Source organism: Bos grunniens, chromosome 11 (assembly GCF_055505025.1).
Source record: "Bos grunniens cultivar Pamir isolate PY7600 chromosome 11, Bosgru_T2T1.0, whole genome shotgun sequence".
In the NCBI taxonomy this organism is placed as follows: Eukaryota; Metazoa; Chordata; class Mammalia; order Artiodactyla; family Bovidae; genus Bos; species Bos grunniens.
This window is the reverse complement of record NC_141175.1, coordinates 103,308,829-103,329,583: the sequence shown is the minus strand read 5'-3', so window position 1 is coordinate 103,329,583 and position 20,755 is coordinate 103,308,829. Positions and strand designations below refer to the sequence as shown.

Genomic DNA, 20,755 nt, shown 5'->3' with positions numbered 1-20,755 from the left:
CATGGGTTCGGTCCCTGGATCGGGTAGATCCCTTGGCGGAGGAAATGGTAACCCACTCCAGTATTCTTGCCTGGAAAATTTCATGTACAGAGGAGCCTGGCGGGCTACATACAACCCATGGGGTCATAAAGAGTTGGACGCGCTGAAAGCGACTGAGCACCTCAGGGCAGAAAGAAGTTAAAGACAGATCGCAGTTATTTGAGCAAATAAAGAGAAGTTTACTTATGAAAATAAAATTTGTATAATCCCTTTGGAATAAACCATTCTCTGAAAAACCCCTTTTGCTGTTAAGTGCTTTAAATTTCCTGTGTGGAAGGAATAAAAATATATTGTGAAGCAGTCTATAGCCCCCCAGTTTAATAACCTGCACTCACAATGGACAGGTGACTCATGAAGATAAGAGATAAGGACTCAGTTAGGAGGGTGTGTGCTTTTTTGAGAATCCTCAAACTACACTGAACAACTACAAATAAGCCTGCACCCCCTTTTCTTCTCTCCCACCTTGAGCCTCTGCTCCTTGCTGTTAAAAATTACATTTATTTGTTGTAACTCCTAAATATTTACTGACTCCATAAATCGCCTTTCTAAGTAAGGATTTCATTTGTTTCTGTAGTATCTTAAACTTCTGGCTTTATTTGTGTGTGCTGTGGGTGGCTTTTGAAGTTCCTAGGGGTTTTGAGAGGACAAAACCCAAAGTTCCTGGTGATTAGTTAAGGCTGAGAAAGAACATGGTGTCAACACCCAAAATAGAAAGGGTAGGGGAACTTTGTGAACATGTTAGAAAAATGGGAAAATATCCGGTCCTGGTAGAGCAAGCTTTAAAAGTGTTGAAAGGAAGAATGCACTCCCCCTTCCTCAGCCCCCAGGGCTCCTCCAGTGCCCTTCAAGGGAGCTCTTTTCCTCTGTAATGCCTCTTGGACCACACCTTGAAGCCAGGTTGAGAAAAGGCTAAAATGTCAGTAACCATTTGCCAACGGTTTCAAGGAAACAGCCCCCACGTAGAGTTTCTGGAATCTTGCACAGACAACCATAAAGCAAAGAGCAGACGGTTGGTTTTGGTTTTTCTTTTTTTTTTTTTTTTCTGGAACTCCAGAAAAATCTCGCTCATCTATCCCTGGGGAAGGAGAACCTCACAGATAAGGCAAAAGAAAGAGCTAAAGCTGTGCTATCTCAGGACTTCCCTGGTGGTCCAGTGGTGAAGACTTTGTCTTCCGATGCAAGGGCGTGTGAGTTCGATCCCTGGTTGGGGAGCTATGATCCCACATGCCTCACAGTCAAAAAACCAAAACATGAAACAAAAACAATATGGTAACAAATTCATTAAAAAACTTCAAAAGTGGTCCGTATCAATCAGTGAATATGTTGCATATCATTTGGGAATGCATTTCTATCAAACAAGACCTACTATTATCCCATCTTACAGAAGAGGCACTGCTGTCATCTCTCTGTTGTGGGGAAATAAGGTGGGTGCCCAAGGTCAGGCAGGAAGGAAGTGGCAGAGCCAGGATTTGAACCCACAGTCTGCAGTCCTGGCACTGAATAGGCTGCCTTTCTGCTGTGTGTACTCAGTCGTTCAGTCGTGTCCAACTCTGCGACCCTGTGGACTGTAGCCCACCAGGCTCCTCTGTCTGTGGGATTTTCCAGCCAAGAATACTTGAGCAGGTTGCCATTTCTTCCTCCAGGGGATCTTCCTGACCCAGGAATCGAATCGGTGTCTCCTGCATCTCCTGTGTCTCCTTGCAGTGGCAGGAGGATTCTTTACCAGTGCGCCTTCTGGGAAGCCCACCTTTCTACCAATGGTACCTAATGCTGCAAACTGAAAATGCTTTAAAAAGAAAGGACATTCACCCTTCTCCACTCTCAGGAAGAAGCACCTTTTGGAATCTCAGAAAGAAAGATTATTTAAGTCTAGTCTGCTCTCTACTGAATAATCACAGACCAGAGGGCTGTCACTGGTGGGATGGAGAAGGGGGTCTGCCAGAGGCGCCAGGCTCAGTAGCCCAGGATGGTACCGAGAGACTCTTCTGCAGGAAACGGCTTCACCCCAGGCTTCTGCTCTGGGGTCTTCATAAGACACTTGTTCTGCCTGTTTCCCCTTGGGTTTCAAAATACAGACCCCCCACCCCCATCGGGCCGGATGAGGATTGGAGTCAAGGACCAGCCGGGAGCCATCTAACCAAAAAAGATGTCAACTTTCTCATGACAACAAGCCCGTTGCCTGGGTGGGCCTTGATGACAGAAGTGGAATTGAACTGCCTCACTGTCCTCCTTCCTGCTCACATGGCATCATCGGCCACCACACACCCAGTTGGGTACGTTTTTGTCCACACAGTCAAGCAGCTTCATGCATTTGTGCATTTTCGCTCTAACTAGTGATTAACAATTTTCAAGACCAATACAAGAGTCAAAAGGCTCTGTCTTGAAATCATACCTTTATTTCAGTGGTTCAGAATGTTTTTTCATAAATGTACAAAACATTTTATTTTGTAAATTAGATGTCACGTTAAGAGACCAAGTGGGCTTATGTTCAGAACAAGTTCAGGGAATTCTGATTTTTTCCCAGATGGAATGTTTTTTGCCTAATGTAGATAATATTTATCCTTTTGGGCAGTTCATTGATCTGTAGGAAGGTATTTCAGGTTTAGTGACGCAGGGATATTTGATAATTCTGGCTTAGCATTAGCTGGAGCTGGGAGGTTACACTTCTGCTAGAAATTTATCATGGATGACAAGTTTCATAAAATCTTACAGTCTCAGTTCAGTTCAGTTCAGTCACTCAGTCGTGTCTGACTCTTTGTGACCCCATGAATCACAGCACGCCAGGCCTCCCTGTCCATTACCAACTCCCTGAGTTCACTCAAACTCATGTCCATCGAGTCAGTGATGCCATCCAGCTATCTCATCCTCTGTCATCCCCTTCTCCTCCTGCCCTCAATCCCTCCCAGCATCAGGGTCTTTTCCAATGAGTCAACTCTTCACATGAGGTGGCCAAAGTATTAGAGTTTCAGCTTCAGCATCAGTCTTTCCAATGAACACCCAGGACTGATCTCCTTTAGGATGGACTGGTTGGATCTCCTTGCAGTCCAAGGAACTTTCAAGAGTCTTCTCCAACACCATAGTTCAAAAGCATCAATTCTTCAGTGCTCAGCTTTCTTCACAGCCCAACTCTCACATCCATACATGACCACTGGAAAAACCACAGCCTTGACTAGATGGACCTTTGTTGGTGAAGTAATGTCTCTGCTTTTTATGCTACCTAGGTTGGTCATAACTTTCCTTCCAAGGAGTAAGCGTCTTTTAATTTCATGGCTGCAGTCACCATCTGCACTGATTTTGGAGCCCCCCAAAATAAAGTCTGACACTGTTTCCACTGTTTCCCCATCTATTTGCCATGAAGTGATGGGAGCAGATGCCATGATCTTCGTTTTCTGAATGTTGAGCTTTAAGCCAACTTTTTCACTCTCCACTTTCACTTTCATCAAGAGGCTTTTTAGTTCCTCTTCACTTTCTGCCATAAGGGTGGTGTCATCTGCATATCTGAGGTTATTGATATTTCTCCCAGCAATCTTGATTCCGGCTTGTGCTTCTTCCAGCCCAGTGATTCTCATGATGTCCTCTGCATAGAAGTTAAATAAGCAGGGTGACGATATACAGCCTTGGCGTACTCCTTTTCCTATTTGGAACCAGTCTGTTGTTCCATGTCCAGTTCTAACTGTTGCTTCCTGACCTGATATAGGTTTCTCAAGAGGCAGGTCAGGTGGTCTGGTATTCCCATCTGTTTCTGAATTTTCCACAGTTTATTGTGATCCACACAAAGGCTTTGGCATAGTCAATAAAGCAGAAATAAATGCTTTTCTGGAACTCTCTTGCTTTTTCCATGATCTAGCGGATGTTGGCAATTTGATCTCTGGTTCCTCTGCATTTTCTAAAACCAGCTTGAACATCTGGAAGTTCACGGTTCACGTATACAGTCTCAGGGTGGGCTAACTCTTGCCAGTGGTTTTTGCTGCTGTTGTTTGCAGGATCTGGACTTGTTTTTATTTTCTCATGTATAACTGACCTAAAGGACATACATCTCTGTATTTAGCTTGAATTCTCAGTTACATATCATTTCTCTCATGCAACCATCATCCACATCAAGATCTAGAATATTCTTAGCACCCTGGGACGCTTTCTTGTACCCTTCTGCAGTCAGTGTACTCACCTAAGCTAACCACTATTCCACGTTCTATTACCACAGATTAGTGACCTGTGGTGTTAAGGCTCAGGAATAGGTATATGTAGACTGATACAGTATGTCTTCTTTTGTATCTGACTTCTGTTATTCAACATGATGTCTGTGAGATTCATCCATGTTGTATCAGCTCATTCCTTTTGCATTGCTGCATAGTACTCCACTATTTGGGTATACCACAACTTACCCATTCTACTCTTCTTAGGCATTTGGATTGTTTTCAAGCTTGGTATGTTATAATGCATCTGCTATTAACATTCTCATATATGTTTTGGTGGGCATAAGCACTCAGTTTTGCTGGTTATTATCCAAGAGTGGAATCCTGGATCATAAGACATATGTACGTTCAACTTGAGTACATACTACCAAACATTTTCCTGGAGTGGTTGGACCATTTCACATGACCGTGATAAACACACAAGTTTCAGTTTCTCCACATCCTTGCATATATGGTATTGTCAATCTCTTTTAGTCATTCCAGTGTTATAGTGGTATCTCATTGTGGTTTTAATTTTCATTGCTCTAATAACTAATGACGAGCATCTTTTCATTGGCTGTTTTGATATCCTATTTCTGAAGTGCTTATTCAAGTCTTTGGCTCCTCTATTGGACTATCTTTTACTTACATAGCAGTAGGAATTCTTTATATATTCTAGATATGAGTCTTATCTTGAAATTCAATTCTTATATTGAAAATGCTGTTGGCATTTTATTGTTTTTCCTTCCAATTTTCCTTTTATATAAAGACACTAGGGTTAGCCTGCAGACTCAGATGTCTCCTGCCTCGTTGAGATTAAGCCAAATACACAATTTTGTGTCTTCATTTTTTCAGCTACATCATAACATAAGTATCTTCCCATGTGGTCACCAAGTGTTCATAAATTTACTTTTTAATAACTGACTGCTCTCCATTAGATAGATACGTCATCCTTTATCTTACTATCTCTCTATTGCATGTTTTCCAGTTTGAAAGCATAATACAAAATTATCTGACAAATGCCTTGTCCATAATCTGTCTGTGTGTCCATAATTTGTCTGCATTTATATCTTTAGGAGAGATCCAGAGAGGAGTTCCTGGGTCTGTGGCTGTGAATAGATCGAAGGCACTACTGAGTCACAGGGTGTGAAGGCTTCTGAGGCTGTAGGGTCTGAATGACACAACTGAACAGTACTTCCATTCATCCCTGGGCAGCAGCTTCTCCTGTTCTTCAGAGCAATAGCTCTTACCGCTCTCATGCACCACCCATCACGCTCTTCCAAACATATGGCTCTGCTTCTTTATTCCATAGAAAATTAAAGTTACCAGGCATAGAAGTAAGTCTGCTAAGAAGCTGACCTCAACATAGGGAGATTTTCCTGGATGATCTGGGTGGGCCCAGTATCATCACAAGGGTAATAAAAGGAAGGAGGGAGGCAGTGAAGACCAGAGACATGGAGCCTGAGATGGTCTCAGCTCAATAGCGCTGACCTTGAAGGTGGAGGGAGGGGCCACAGCCATGAAAGGTGGACTCTAGAAGCTCAAGGAAAAGGCAAGGAAGTGGATTCTCCCCTCATGGATTCAGAAGGAATAGAATCCTTCAGACCCCTTTAATTTTTAGCTTAATGAGACAAACAGCAGATTTCAGACCTGTAAGGCCCTCCAGGCCTGTAAAGTCATTGAACTGTGTTGTTTAAACCTCTAAGTTTGTGGCAATCTGTTACTACAACAATAGGATACTAATACTCAATTTTTTTAGAATCCCCTTGTCTTTTTGCTGGGAAGTCTATTTCTCCATGCCTACTCACTGGCACAGCCTAGAGAAGAGGTCCCATTAGACTTTCATTGACTGAGTCCTAGTTGCATAAGCTTAATATTTTTAAAATTTTAAAATTGGGATCTAGTGTCCGACCAGGGATTGAACCTAAGCACCTTGCACTGGGAGTGTGGAGTCTTAACACTGGCCCACCAGGGAAGTTCCAAGCTTTATATTTTACATGGAGGTTATCATTCAAACTAGGATTCAGACTCTTAACTAAGGCTCTTCCATGCACTTTTGTGGGGGGGCGGCAAATGTGGAACACTGACAATCTGAAATTTTGAAGCCTTGGGCAGTCATTTGAATACCATCAGCAATTTATTGGAGAAGGAAACAGCAACCCACTCCAGTATTCTTGCCTGAGAAACCCTATGGACAGAGGAGCCTGGTGGGTTACAGTCCATGGGGTCACAGAGTCAGACACGACTGAGCAACTAAGCATACACAGACAGCAATTTATAGACCTTTCAGTAATGTCCACAACAGTATCTTCTGATAACTCAAAAATGCTTTCCATTTTATTTCACCCCAATGTGATAAGATTTATTTTAAAATTATTCTCCCCCTTTTTTTAAAGTGTGTTCTCCTGTAACAGCTTCTAAAAATCAGTTTTGTTGGTTTTTTATCAGTAGTTATGTTATTTTCCATGAAATTCTGCACTTTCATACTTAACCCTTACTCTAACCCCAGAAGAATTTCTTATCCAAAGATATCAGCTTTCTGGACTGGGGATGAATCTGGAAGATTATTTTGGAACCCCTCATGGTGCTGATGCTGTGTTTATATAGAATGATATTTTCCATAAGAAAAATGAGAACTTTAATTACTCTTAGAAAGAAAAATTCTAAACCACTACTTTTCTTTTGGTTTTATCCTAGAGAAATAAAATAAGCATGTATCTGATTTATGTGCTGGCCCACATAGCTCCTTTTGCAAATGTGGCTTTCAACCAGCTAATCTTTTAAAAGTCTTTACACTGACTAATTTAGAAGCAAGGAGAACAAATGTGGGAGTATAAATGCAAGGCACTGAATAAGAGCGCTCGTTCCTGCCAATGAACACACTGCTGTGTTTCTGAGTACCCAATGCAGTTCACGACTTTCATTTAGATGAAGCTTCCCTGGGGCTGGTCTTGCCTCCCCAGCACGATGTGCTACGTGACTGGAATTCCAGTTTGGAAGATGAGATCTGTCCAGGATCTCAGTGATCAGACTCTTCAACCTCATGTTGTAGGGGACGAGAACAGCCCAAGGTTACATGCCGATGGCTGGGCTTTGCTAAAGGCAGGTGTGTTAACAACACCTGCTTACCTCTGCTGATTCTGTAGCCTCCTGAATCTCTGGAAATCACCAGCAAAACTTGACAGAGAGCTCATCTTCTTGGTAGGACAAATGAGAGACACTCCTGTTCATTTAATAGGAGCTTACTCTTTGACAGCAGCATCTTATTCATTTGACAGATTGTAAATATAAATAAAATATAAATAAATATGTAAAGGAGGTTTTTTACATATTTTTAAAAATTTATAACTGGAGGATAATTGCTTTAAATGTTGTGTTGGTTTCTGCCATACAACAACTCCAATCAGCCTTAAGTACACATATATCTCCTCCCTTCTGAACCTCCCTCCCACCCCTTGAGGGTGTTACAGAGAACCGAGCTGAGCTCCCTGTGTTATACAGCAGCATCCCACTGGCTCTCTGTTTCACATGTGGTAGTGTAGATATGCCAGTGCTCCCCTCTCAGGTCCTCCCGCCCTCCCACTCCCCTGCTGTGTCCACAAGTCTGTCCTATCTGTCTGCGTCTCTATTCCTGTCCTGCAGATAGGTTCATCAGTACCATTCTTCTAGATTGCACATATACGCATTCATATACGGTATTTGCTTTTCTCTTTCTGACTTACATCACTCTGTACAACAGGCTCTAGGTTCATCCACCATAGAGGTTTTTTGTTTGTTTTTTAATTACAGACAGATTTTCTAACTGTCACTGTTTGGGCAGCTCCTTATTTTTGCTTGAGTTAGAACAAAAACATGTTCATAAGGCAACCCTCTTCTAACTGCCAGAGCAGCTCTTCTGTGGCTCTGTCAGTGAAATGATGACATTCAGGTGAAAGAATGAAGGGAGTGTTTCTATAGCAAATGGTAACACTAAAAATAGTGTCTGGAATGAAAATAGGATGAGGACTAATTTCTTCGTTGTTTCCATGGAAAAAGAGGAAAGTGGGAATGATGTATGGGCTTGCAAGGCCTTAGTGGATCTGACGACTTTCTTCAAAGAATGGTAGGGCCTCTTTCTGACATGATAACTCTCCAGGCAGCTGCTCATCATTTCACTGCCAGCTCTATGATCTCCTGCTATTCTGCATGTCTTGAATCTGATTTATTTCATATATATTTCAAAGTTCTATTGATTGTATTTTACTTGTTTTTTGTTTTTTTTAGGCTGCACCGTGCAGCATGTGGGACCTTAGTTCCCTGAGCAGGGATTGAACCTGTGCCCCCTGCATTGGGAGCAGAGTTTTAACCACTGGACCGCCAGGAAAGTCCTATTGACTGTATTTTTTTATCTAGGTGCCTATGGTTTGATCCATGTTGCTTCTATGCCTGCTTCAGTCATGTCTGACTCTTTTCGACCTCATGGACTGTAGCCCACAAGGCTCCTCTATCCATGGGATTCTCCAGGCAAGAATACTGGAGTGGGTTGCCATTACCTATTCCAGGGGACCTTCCTGACCCAGGGATGGAAACTGCATCTCTTGCGTCTCCTGCATTGGCAGGCGGGTTCTTCACCACTACAGCCTCCTGGGAAGCCCCATACAAAGCGGTACAAGGGGTGCGTTCTCCCGTGGCTTGTCTTCCCTTGTGACCTGGGAGCAGACTTCACTAAACTAACACATTTCTGCTCACTCATCACAAACAGACTATGACGGAGAGAAAACTCGCAAAGAAGGTCAGTCATGAGCCCCCGTGAACCTCTCAGAAGATGCTCTGCTGAGCCATGATATGCACAAGAAACACATCCAGGAGTCCATGCTCCAAAGACATTTCAAAGCTGTGAAGTTTATGTCAACCCAGGTGACTTCATAGCTCAGTTTTTTAAAGTTAATTCTGAATTTCTACAAAACTACAGAAGTCAAGACAGTGTGGTGCTGGCAATGGACAGGCATATACATTGAGGGAACAGAACTGACAGTACAGAAATAAACACTCATGGTTAATTTATTTTTGACAACAATGCTAAGATGATTCAATGAGAAAAGAATAGTCTTTTCAACACATGTTGCTGAACAACTGGGTATTCATATGCCAAAGAATGGATTTAGATTCTTCCTCATATCATACACAAAAATTACCTCGCATGAATCATAGACATAATGTAAGACTAAAACTGTAAAACTCTTAGCAGAAAACACACAGTTAAATCTTGGTGACCTTAATTTACGAACTGATCTCTTATATATGACACCAGAAGTCACAAGTGATAAAAGAGAAGTTGGAATTCATCACAAATTATAAACTTCCATGTTTCAAAGTACACCATCAACAAAGTAAAAAGTGATAAATATTACTTTTAAGTAAATTTAACTTAAAAGTAAATATGTAAAAAATATTTAAAACTATGTTTTACTCTTTGTACCATATTGTACAGAAACCACTGTAGCAGATATGTTTTAATAGAACTATATGAATGCATATAAAGCAGGCTTATTTAGTTCCTGGATACAAAACATTACATAAATATTGCATAAAATGATCTTGAGGAAGTATTGGCCACTAAGCAGCAGGACCACTGAATTTTGCTTCCAAAACTACCTCTTCATCTCAGAATTTCATAACATACCATGCTGCTGCTGCTAAGTCACTTCAGTCGTGTCCGACTCTGTGCGACCCCACAGACGGCAGCCCACTAGGCTCCTCTGTCCCTGGGATTCTCCAGGCAAGAATATTGGAGTGGGTTGCCATTTCCTTCTCCAATGCATGAAAGTGAAAAGTGAAAGTGAAGTCGCTCAGTCGTGCCTGACTCTTAGCGACCTCATGGACTGGAGCCTACCAGGCTCCTCCATACGTGGGATTTTCCAGGCAAGAGTACTGGAGTGGGGTGCCATTGCCTTCTCCGTAACATATCATAGACATCACCAGAACCTCTGTTCAGTAAACTGACATTAGAATCCCAATAAATTAATTTAGAAAAATAGAAAAGCAACCAAAATATTTGCAAATTATATATTTGATAAAAGATTTACATGCAGAATATTAAAAGAACTCATAACTCGCTACCTTAAAAAATAACCCCATTAAAAGTGGGCACAAGATTTAAAGTCATTTCTTTATATGAATGGCTAATAAATATATTAAAAGATGTTCAACATGATTATTCACTGGGGAAATGCAAATCAAAGCCACTACACATGCACAAGAATGGGTATGATAGGGACTTCCCTGTTGGTGCAGTGGTTAAGAACCTGGCTGGCGGGCACATGGTTTCAACACTAGTCCGGGAAGATCCCACCTGCCACGCAACTAAGCCCGTACAACAGGGCCCATCAACGCAACTACTGAAGCCCAAGCTCTGGAGCTTGCAAGACACAACTACTGAAGCCCACGTGCCTAGAGTCTGTGCTCTGCAACAAGAGAAGCCACCACAATGAGCAGCCCACACAACTCAGCCAGAGAGAAGCCCCTGCTTGCTGCAACTAGGGAAAGTCCACCCACAGCAACAAAGACCCAGCAACGAACACCCAAAACTAAACAATTTTTAAAATAAAAAGAATGGGTATAATAAAAAAAAAACCTCTAGATCTTTGGTAATTAAGAAATAAAATAATCCATGGGTCAAAGTGGAATCACAGTAGAAGTTAGAAATTATTTTTAACCAGTCATTAATGAAAATATGACATTGAAACATATAAGATTCACCTTAGTGGAAAAGTATTACTTGTCCAAAACACTTACGTTAGAAAAGAAGAAAGACTGAAAACCTGATTTCAGCATCCCTCCTCAAAAATCTAGGCAGAATATTAGCAAATGATACTGAAAATGGAAAATAGAAAAAAAGAGAAATTAATGAAATAGAAAACAAAAAACACAGTAGAAAGGATTTACAAAGCTAAAACTTGATTCTTTGAAAAGATTAATAAAACTGATATATTCCTGGTGACACTGAAAAAAAATGACAGAAGGCAAAAATAGTCAATATTAGGAATTTAAAAGGGGATATGTAGATCCTGTTATATTAAAGAGATAATTACAGGATTTTATGAACAATAGTGGGCTTCCCAGGTGGAGCAGTAGTAAAGAATCCACCTGCCAATGTAGGAGACACAAGAGATGTGGATTTGATCCCTGGGTGGGGAAGATCCCCTGGAGGAGGAATTGGCAACCCATTCCAGTGTTCCAGCCTGGAAAATCCCACGGGAGAGAAGCCTGCCGAGCTACAGTCCATGGGGTCGCAAAATCAGACATGACTGAGCAACTGAGCACACAAATGCACACATGAACAAGTTTATGTCTAAAAACGTGTCTAAATTAAATGGTCAAATACCTGTTAAAGGAATTCAAATACCTAACACCAACTTAAGAAGAATGATATCTGAAGAGTCCTATTACTATTAAAGATGAATTTGTAATTGAAAACCTTCTCACAATGGAAACTACAGGCTCAGATGGCTTCACCAATGTAATTCTACTGAACGGTTAAGGAAGAAATCACTTCACTCTGATCTCTTCCTGAAAGTTCCTAATTTATTCTTTGAGTCTGGCTTAATCTTAAAACCAAAATCTGACAAGGCCATTATAAGGATGAAATTTTACACAACTCAACTTCATTCAGTTTTATCAAATTAAATATTAACAAATCGAATCTAGCTGTATATAAAAAGGTTCCATGTGAAAACCAAGTTGACTACACATTTAAATTTAACTTCTGAAACTCAACATAATAAAGGAGAAAGTGATATGATAATCAAAATATTTTTACAGATGCAGAAAAACATTTGATAGATTTCAACATCCATTCAAGGATTAAATCTCTTAAATTAGGAACTGCAGTTAACTTTGTTAATCTGATAAACAGTATCTTTGAAGAATAGAAAAGGACTAATTAACCCACAGAAAGTATCATGCTTAATGGTGAAATGCTGAAAAATTTTCCTTTGTGATTATAAAGACAAAGATATCCATTGTCATCACTTCTATTCAGCTTCATATAGGTGGTCTGAGCTAATGTACTCGATCAGGAAAAATTAAATGTATAAGAATTGTGACAGAATAAAATTTTTTTCCACAGATGATATGATTGAATATATATGAAGTTCTAAAGAATTTACCACTAAATTATCAGAATGAGTAAGTGATTTTTAGCAAGGTTGCTAAACATAGTACAAGGTCAAAATGCAAAATCCAAATGAATTTTGTATGTCAGCAAGAATTTAAAAATTAAACATTTAAAATGACACATACTCATGTATAAAAGCATCAAAAAATTCAAATTCTTAGTGAAAAATACTTAAAAATTAGTGTATCAACCTCTTAACACAGAAAACTATGAAATATTACCAAGAAAATAAATAAATAGAAGAACATATGTTCATGGACTAGAAGACTCAGTATTAGAAAGATGTCTATTCTCCCAAATGCATCCATAATTTGATGTAGTAGGTTAAAAATCATATTTTATATGGAATGTCACGAAATTATTTTAAATTATACGGAAATGTGAAAGTAAAAGTCAAGATACTTTTGAAGAAGAACAATAATATGACAGGACCTGCTCTAGTGGGTAGCAGGGCTTTTTTTTGTAAAGATACAATAATAATAAAGATGAGATGTTTGCCAGGTAGAAAAACAGACCCTTGGAATCGTATAGAGAGCCCAAAACAGAGACACACATGTTGAAGCGCTTAAGAGGACGAGGTGGTAATGGAAGACAGTCTTTTCAACACACAGTGCTGAGCTAATTGGACATCTATATGAAGTTTTAAAAAATCTCAATACTTACACCTCAATTCTACATAAAAATCAATTCCAGATATCTAAAACTAACAAGAAAATAATGTTTATAGATGAAAATATTAAACACCAGTATAACCTTAAGGTAGGCAAAATTTTCTTAAATAGGCCAGAAAAAAATGCATATCTATAGAGGAAATTATTGATAAGTTGGACATTATTAAAATTTTTTAAAGTTTATTAAAAGACACCATTGCTGCTAAGTCACTTCAGTCGTGTCCGACTCTGTGCGACCCCATAGATGGCAGCCCACTAGGCTCCTCTGTCCCTGGGATTCTCCAGGCAAGAATACTGGAGTGGGTTGCCATTTCCTTCTCCAATGCATGAAAGTGAAAAGTGAAAATGAAGTCTCTCAGTCGTCCCGACTCTTAGCGACACCAAGGACTGCAGCCTACCAGGCTCCTCCGTCCATGGGATTTTCCAGGCAAGAGTACTGGAGTGGGGTGCCATTGCCTTCTCCATTAAGTGAGTGAAAAACCAAGCCTTAGTGGAAGGTTATTTGCAACACATATATGGGCTTGTTTCCAGAATATACATAGAACTGTAAATTAATAAGATAGAAAACCCAACAGAAAAATAAGTAAAAGACTGATTAGGAACTTCACAACTACCTAAGCCAGTTGGGTATAAGCATCTGAAAAGGGGTTCAACCACATTAAGTCACTAGGGAATTGTGAATCACAGCCACAGTGAGATACCATTTTATACCCACTGCCGTTGCTGCTAAGTTGCTTCAGTCTTGTCTGACTCCTTTGTGACTCCATGTACTGTAACCCACCAGGCTCCTCTGTCCATTGGATTCTCCAGGCAAGAATACTGGAGTGGGTTGCCATGCCCTCCTCCAGGGGATCTTCCTGACCCAGGGATCGAACCTGAGTCTTAGTCTCCTGCATTGGCAGGCGTGTTTTTTACCACTAGCGCCACCTGGGGAGCCCTTTACACCCACCACCATGACAAAAAATAAAAAGATGGATACTACCAAGCCTGTGGAGCACTGTGAATTCCCTTGGTCTGTTGGTGGGTGTGTAAATTAGTGCGATTATCTTGAATAAGTTTGGCATTATTTACTAAGATGAACATACTCATACTCTTTAACCCAGTAATTCCACTTCTAAATGTATCATATGTGCACCAAAAGACAGGTACATACCTGTTCACATAGCAGCATTCTTTTTTATTCTAATATATATTTTTTGTTTTGTATTGCTATTTTTTTGAACTTTTAATTTAGTACTAGGATATATCCAATTAACAATGTCATGACAGTTTCAGGGGAACAGCAAAGGGACTCAGCTATACATATTCATGGATCCATTCTCCCCCAAACTCCCCTCCCATCCAGGCTGCCAAATAACTAAGCAGAGTTCCAAGTAGGTCCTTGTTTATCCATTTTAAATACAGGAGTATGTACATGACCATCCCAAACTCCCTAACTATCCCTTCCCCTCAGGCAACTGTAAGTTCACTTTCTAAGTCTATGAATCTGTTTCTGTCTTGTAAATAACTTCATTTGCATAATTTCTTTCTAGATTCTGCATATAAGGGATGTCATACGGTATTTCTCCTTCTCTGTCTAACTTACTTCACTCAGTATGACACTCTCTGTGACTATTCATCTTGCTGCAAAAGGCATTATTTCATTCTTTTTAATGGCTGAGTAATATTCCATTGTATATATGTGCCATATCTAAGATTTTGGATGTGGACTATTGTTAAAGCCTTTTATTGAATTTGTTACAATATTGCTTCTGCTTTATGTTTTGGTTTTTTGGCCTTAAGGTATGTGGGATCTTAGTTCCCTGACCAGCGATCGAACCATACCCCCTGCATTGGAAGGCGAAGTATGAACGATTGGACCACCAGGTTAGTCCCCAGCATCATTCTTAAGAGCCCCAATCAGGAAGCAATCCATATATCTCTACCAGAGAATGCATAAATAAATTGTGTTATATTTGTACAATGGAATAATACACAACAAAGAAAATGAAAAATGGAAACTATTACTATGTTTAACAACTTAAGTAAATTTCAGAAACAAAATACTGAGTGAAGAAAAGGAAATAATACATACATTGCTGCTGCTGCTAAGTCGCTTCAGTCGTGTCCGACTCTGTGCGACCTCATAGATGGTAGCCCACCAGGTCCCTTGTCCCTGGGATTCTCCAGGCAAGAACACTGGAGTGGGTTGCCATTTCCTTCTTCAATGCATGAAAATGAAAAGTGAAAGTGAAGTCGCTCAGTCGTGTCCGACTCGTTCATACTCCATGGACTGCAGCTTCCCAGGCTCCTCCGTCCATGGGATTTTCCAGGCAAGAGTACTGGAGTGGGGTGCCATTGCCTTACACTAGGATTCCATTTATACAAGTCTCCAAATATGCTATACTAAACCAGGAGTCTTAGACATCAGGAACCCGGGTATTTGGTGAGAAAGGAAGAGCAACTGGGATAGGGCGTCATAGAAACTGCCAAGATGCTGATGCACCCTGGATCTTGACCCAGCCAGGCAGTGACTTTATGGGTATTTTTTCATTGTTCTTTTCTATACGGTTATATTTTATAGCCAAAAATGCACTCTATGAAGTATTGCTAAGATTTTAATTTAGAGTTTTCTAATAATGAAATACAGAAAATTGGAATCAAATACTTCTTCCCTCATCCCTATTCAGCAGTCTGCAACCCTTTTTGCACTAAGTACCAGTTTCATGGAAGACAATTTTCCCATGGACCGGGGTGGGGGTGTTGGTCGGGGGATAGTTTTGGGATGATTCAAGTGCATTACATTTCTTGTGCATTTCATTTCTATTATTATTAATCAGCTCCACCTCAGATCATCAGGCATTAGATCCTGGAGGTTGGTGACCCCTGCTATAGGTGACAGTTTCTAGCCTAAGTATACCTGACATCATCAGATACTAGATTTATGATCCTATAAGAGCATGGTCACAAAGACATTGTTTGCCAGAAAAGGAAAAAGTCCTACTTCTCATGGTAGAATCCAGAGATGTCTGCTCCATTTTACCCAGAGAGTTCTGAAACAATAAGCAACAAAGAGAATAGCACAGAGAAGCACCCAGAGAGATGACAGTCTTCCCTGTTTGGTTCTGCTCATGTGGCAACTCCTCAAATAGGCGATTCCTATTCATTCTCATCAGAACTAACCTGCATAAATCTTCCATTCACGGCTACAAAGGGAGATACTGTTCTTTTGCTTCATGTATGAATGAACCACTTGCCCCAGTGAAGGTGTTTATTTCAAAACCTTTGAAGGCTAACCTACTGCCAGATGGGAGCTTGGTGAAACCTGAAGTCATTTATCTTTGATCTACTTGCAGAAAGCCCTTGTTTCGGAACAATTCAACTTCACAAATGACTGAGGTGTGTAGGTAAGTAGGGGGATTTGAAAGATGCTGGGGGGGTGCAATAATCAAATGAAAGATCAGTTATAGCAGTCACCATAATTCAATCAAGGTACAGAACTGGAAGAAAAAAATCTTTTTTCTTGTATGTGGACCAAATGTAAAATACTAACCATAACACAGCTTAGAACTTTTTACCATATGGAAGGGGACTTCCCTGATGGTCCAGGGGTTAAAGTTTTGCCTTCCAATGCAGGTGCTGCAGATTCGACTCCTGGTCAGGAAGCTACGATACCAGATGCCTCATGGCCAAAAACCCCAAACACAGAACAGAAACACGTGGAAAGTTCTTGCAAGAGGAAACTGAAAGCTGTGGGTTTATGTGTACACATACTATATAAATTTGTGTGAGTTCATACAGAAAACCATAACTTTCAATTACTTATTATAAAAAGTATTCACTTGTCTGTGGAGCTACTAAAGGTTTTGTTTTTTTTTAAGGCATTCTTGCTGCTGCTGCTGCTAAGTCGCTTCAGTCATGTCCGACTCTGTGTGACCCCATAGACGGCAGCCCACCAGGCCTCCCCGTCCCTGGGATTCTCCAGGCAAGGACACTGGAGTGGGTTGTCATTTTATAGCTTTTTTCTAACAGAGGCAATCAAAGCCTTGCATCAGTGCCTACAAAACCTAGGATGAACTGTCTGCTTCTGCACAGAAGACCTGAAAATGCTCACAGACTTGTTTCATCATGGGTTAGCTTGATTACTGAATCTTACAACCCTGAGCTACTAAGGAAGAGTTCCTGAATTGTTTCCTGTCTGTGACCATCTTCTTCAAATATGTCTTCAGCACTCACTTCTGCCAAGACCTACTGTCTGCTTTTTTCTGAGGAAATTATTAAATAAGTAACTACATTAGATGGGCTTCCCTGGTGGCTCAGTGGTAAAGAATCCACCTGCCAATGCAGGAGATGCAGGTTCAATCCCTGGATAAGGAAGATCCCCTGGAGTAGGAAATAGCAACCCACTCCAGTATTCTTGCCTGGGAAATCCCATGGACAGAGGAGCCTGGTGGGCTATAGTCCATAGGATCACAAAGAGTCAGACACGACTTAGCGACTGAACAACTACATAGATGTACCTAAGCTATGTTTTGTTTAGCTAGAAATTTTTCAAAGGTGGAGAGAAATAGGCCATGTTTCAAAAATGTAAATGCAGTTGAAAAGAATCCCTCAGCTGAGCAGAGTCTTTACCAGCCATTTGGCAGAAGTTTGGGAAACGCGTGGAGGTTGCCTGCACTGCAGCGCAATTCCAGTGAGCTCTCAGAATTACAGGGAAGTTCTGAGGTAAACCTTGCACCCTCGTGAATGTGAAAAATAGGTTTCGCTCATTTGTTCATTTGGCAAATATTTATTGCACATCTCACTTCGCTTCACTCTCACTGCTAGATCAGAGTCACTGGTACTTGAGTCTGAATTGGTGAAAAATGTTGCAACAGTACAATGAAAGAAAAATAGGAAGAACTATATGAAAGTGAATACCAAATTAGACTTACACTTAAATACAGATTAAAAACATTTTCCTTTGAAAACAAGATGACCGTGAGGCATATCCCTGGTTCTCTCCATCACTCTCATTAGCAGTGAGCCAAGGCATAGGTCTGCTTGTCTGAAGCAGGGGTCCCCAACCTCTGGGATCTGATGCCTGATGATCTGAGGTGGAGCTGATGTAATAATAAGAGAAATAAAGTGCACTGTAAAGGTAACGTGCTTGAATTAACCCGAAGCCACCCCTCTCTCTGGTCCAAAGAAAAACTGTCTTCCACGAAACCTGTCCCTGGTGCCAAAAATGTTGGGGACCACTAGTCCAGAGGCTGTCATCCTGAATTACAGACAAGCACAGATGGAGTTTATTAGCTTCCCTCGAGCCAGGCTAACTTCAAATTGCCTTGACTTTGATGGAAATATCATTAAAGAAACTCTCTCTTTAATAGCAATCCTTGACATTCCATAGCCTGTTAAGAAAACTGAGAAAGCAGAAGAGATTTCTGTCTTATTGAGGAGTCTGAAGTCTTCTAATTCAGAACATTATAAAATGGCCTCTTAATTATATCAGATGCCATAGCCTAAGAGATGATGCAAATGCCTTAATAATTACTATACTGTCTGTTTCCTACCGAGATAAAACTGGTTCAAGTCCAGTTCAACAAAACACATATAAAGAGGTAGCAAGCAGAAGATAGAATTTTTCCTTAAATCTAAAACAAGATGCTGTATTTTGTCCTAATAGGTAACAGTTCATGTTACCATGCATATAATTAAGATTACCTCCAAAAGCAAAATAAACATAAAAATTCTTAATTTGCTGAGGGGCAAAAGTGAAATATTTATATATTTTATATTTTCTTGTTTGTTGAGGCTTTATGAAATTTGGTCTTCTTTTTACACTTAAATGTGTAAGTATGAGATGTAAAATTTCCTGGAAGTACAGCAACAAGAAATTTAAAACAAAGAAAGCTCTTGCACCGCAAAGGAAACCATTAACAAAATGGAAAGGCAACCTACCAAATGGGAAAAAATATTTGCAAATCATGTCTGCAAGGGGTCAGTATGAAAAATACATAAAGAACCCATACAACTTAACAGTAAAAATAAAAAAATCTGATTAAAAAAATGGGCAGATCTGAATAGACACTTTTTCCAGAGAAGACATACAAATAGTCAACAAGTACATGAAAGTATGCTCAACATCACTAATTATCAGGCAAATACAAATGAAAACTACAATGGGATATCATCTCATACCCATTAGAATAACTTTTATCAAAAAGACTAGCAATAAGTGCTAGAGAGGATGTGGAGAAAAGGGAAGGAATGTGTACTGTTGGTGGGAATGTAAATTGGTGCAGATACTAAAATTAAGAATAGAATTAGCATATGACTCAGCAATTCCATTTCTGGGTATTTATCCAAAGGGATGAAAATGCTAACTTGAACCCCCAGCATTATTTACAGTAGCCAAATATGGAAACAACCTAAGTGTCCACCGATGGATGAATGGATAAAGATGTTGTGGTATATATCTAAAATGGAATATTATTCAGCCATAAAAAGAAGGAAATCTGGCCATTTGCAACAATATGGATAGACCTTGAGTGCGTTAGGCTAAGTGAAATAAATCAGAGAAAGACAAATACTGCATGATCTCACTTACATGTAGAATCTAAAACAAACAGAAAAGAGCTCATAGATAAAGAGAACAGATTGGTGGTTGCGAGAGGTGGGGAGCAAGGGAAGGAGTGGGCAAAATAAATGAACAGGGTCAAAGAGGACAAACTTTCAGTTAGAAAATAAATAAGTCATGGGGGTGTAATGTACAGCATGGTGACTGTGGTTAATAATACTGGACTGCATATTTGAAAGTCGCTAAGAGGCTAAATCTTAAAAGTTCTGATCATAAGAAAAGAAATTTTAGTAATTATGTATGGTGGTGGATGTTAACTAGACTCACTGTGGTAATCATTTCACAAAGTATATAAATAATGAATCATCATATTGCACACCTGAAACTAATACATGCTATATATCAATTATATCTAAATGTTTAAAAAGAGACATAGGTTTCTCCCCAACATTAAATTATAGACTTGTAGAAAGAGAAGGGGCTGATCAAGGACACCAAGAGTGTTTCCAGCTGAAAAGCTGACCTTTCTCATAAGGAGAGCTTCCCCATGCATCAGGGGCCTCTAGAACTTCTTTAATTGGCTTCACTGGCCCCTTATCTGACTGTCCCTGCCACACCTCTGCCCACCTTAACAGAAAGTAACAATAATAAGCTCTCCTCAAGGAAAGGAACTCCTATTATTCATGAATCTGGGTTCTTTTCTTTTTGTGTCCATCTAACACTTGCTCCTTGGAAGAAAAGCTATGACAAACCTAGACAGCATATTAAAAAGCAGAGACATTACTTTGCCAACAAAGGTCCATATAGTCAAAGCTATGGTTTTTCCAGTAGTCATGTATGGATGTGAGAGTTGGACCATAAGGAAAGCTGAGCGCTGAAGAACTGATGCTTTTGAACTGTGGTGTTGAAGAAGACTCTTGAGAGTCCCTTGGACTGCAAGAAGATCCAACCAGTTAATCCTAAAGGAAATCAGTCCTGAATATTAATTGGAAGGACTGATGCTGAAGCTGGAACTCCAGTACTTTGGCCACCTGATGTGAAGAACTGACTCGTTGGAAAAGACCCTGATGCTGGAAAAGACTGAAGGCAGGAGAAGGGGATGACAGAGGATGAGATGGTTGGATGGCATCACCAATTCTATGGACATGAGTGATTAAGCTCCGGGAGTTGGTGATGG

At 40.2% G+C, this 20,755-nt stretch overlaps 1 long non-coding RNA gene across 1 annotated transcript; it reads left to right on the top strand.

The window, feature by feature from the left end:
* Positions 1–14,773: 14,773 nt before the first annotated feature.
* On the top strand, positions 14,774–16,821 carry LOC147363725 (uncharacterized). The gene is made up of 3 exons (XR_015137396.1): positions 14,774–14,903; positions 16,373–16,423; positions 16,653–16,821. It is a non-coding gene; the product is annotated as an uncharacterized LOC147363725 (long non-coding RNA).
* The last annotated feature ends 3,934 nt before the right edge of the window (positions 16,822–20,755 follow it).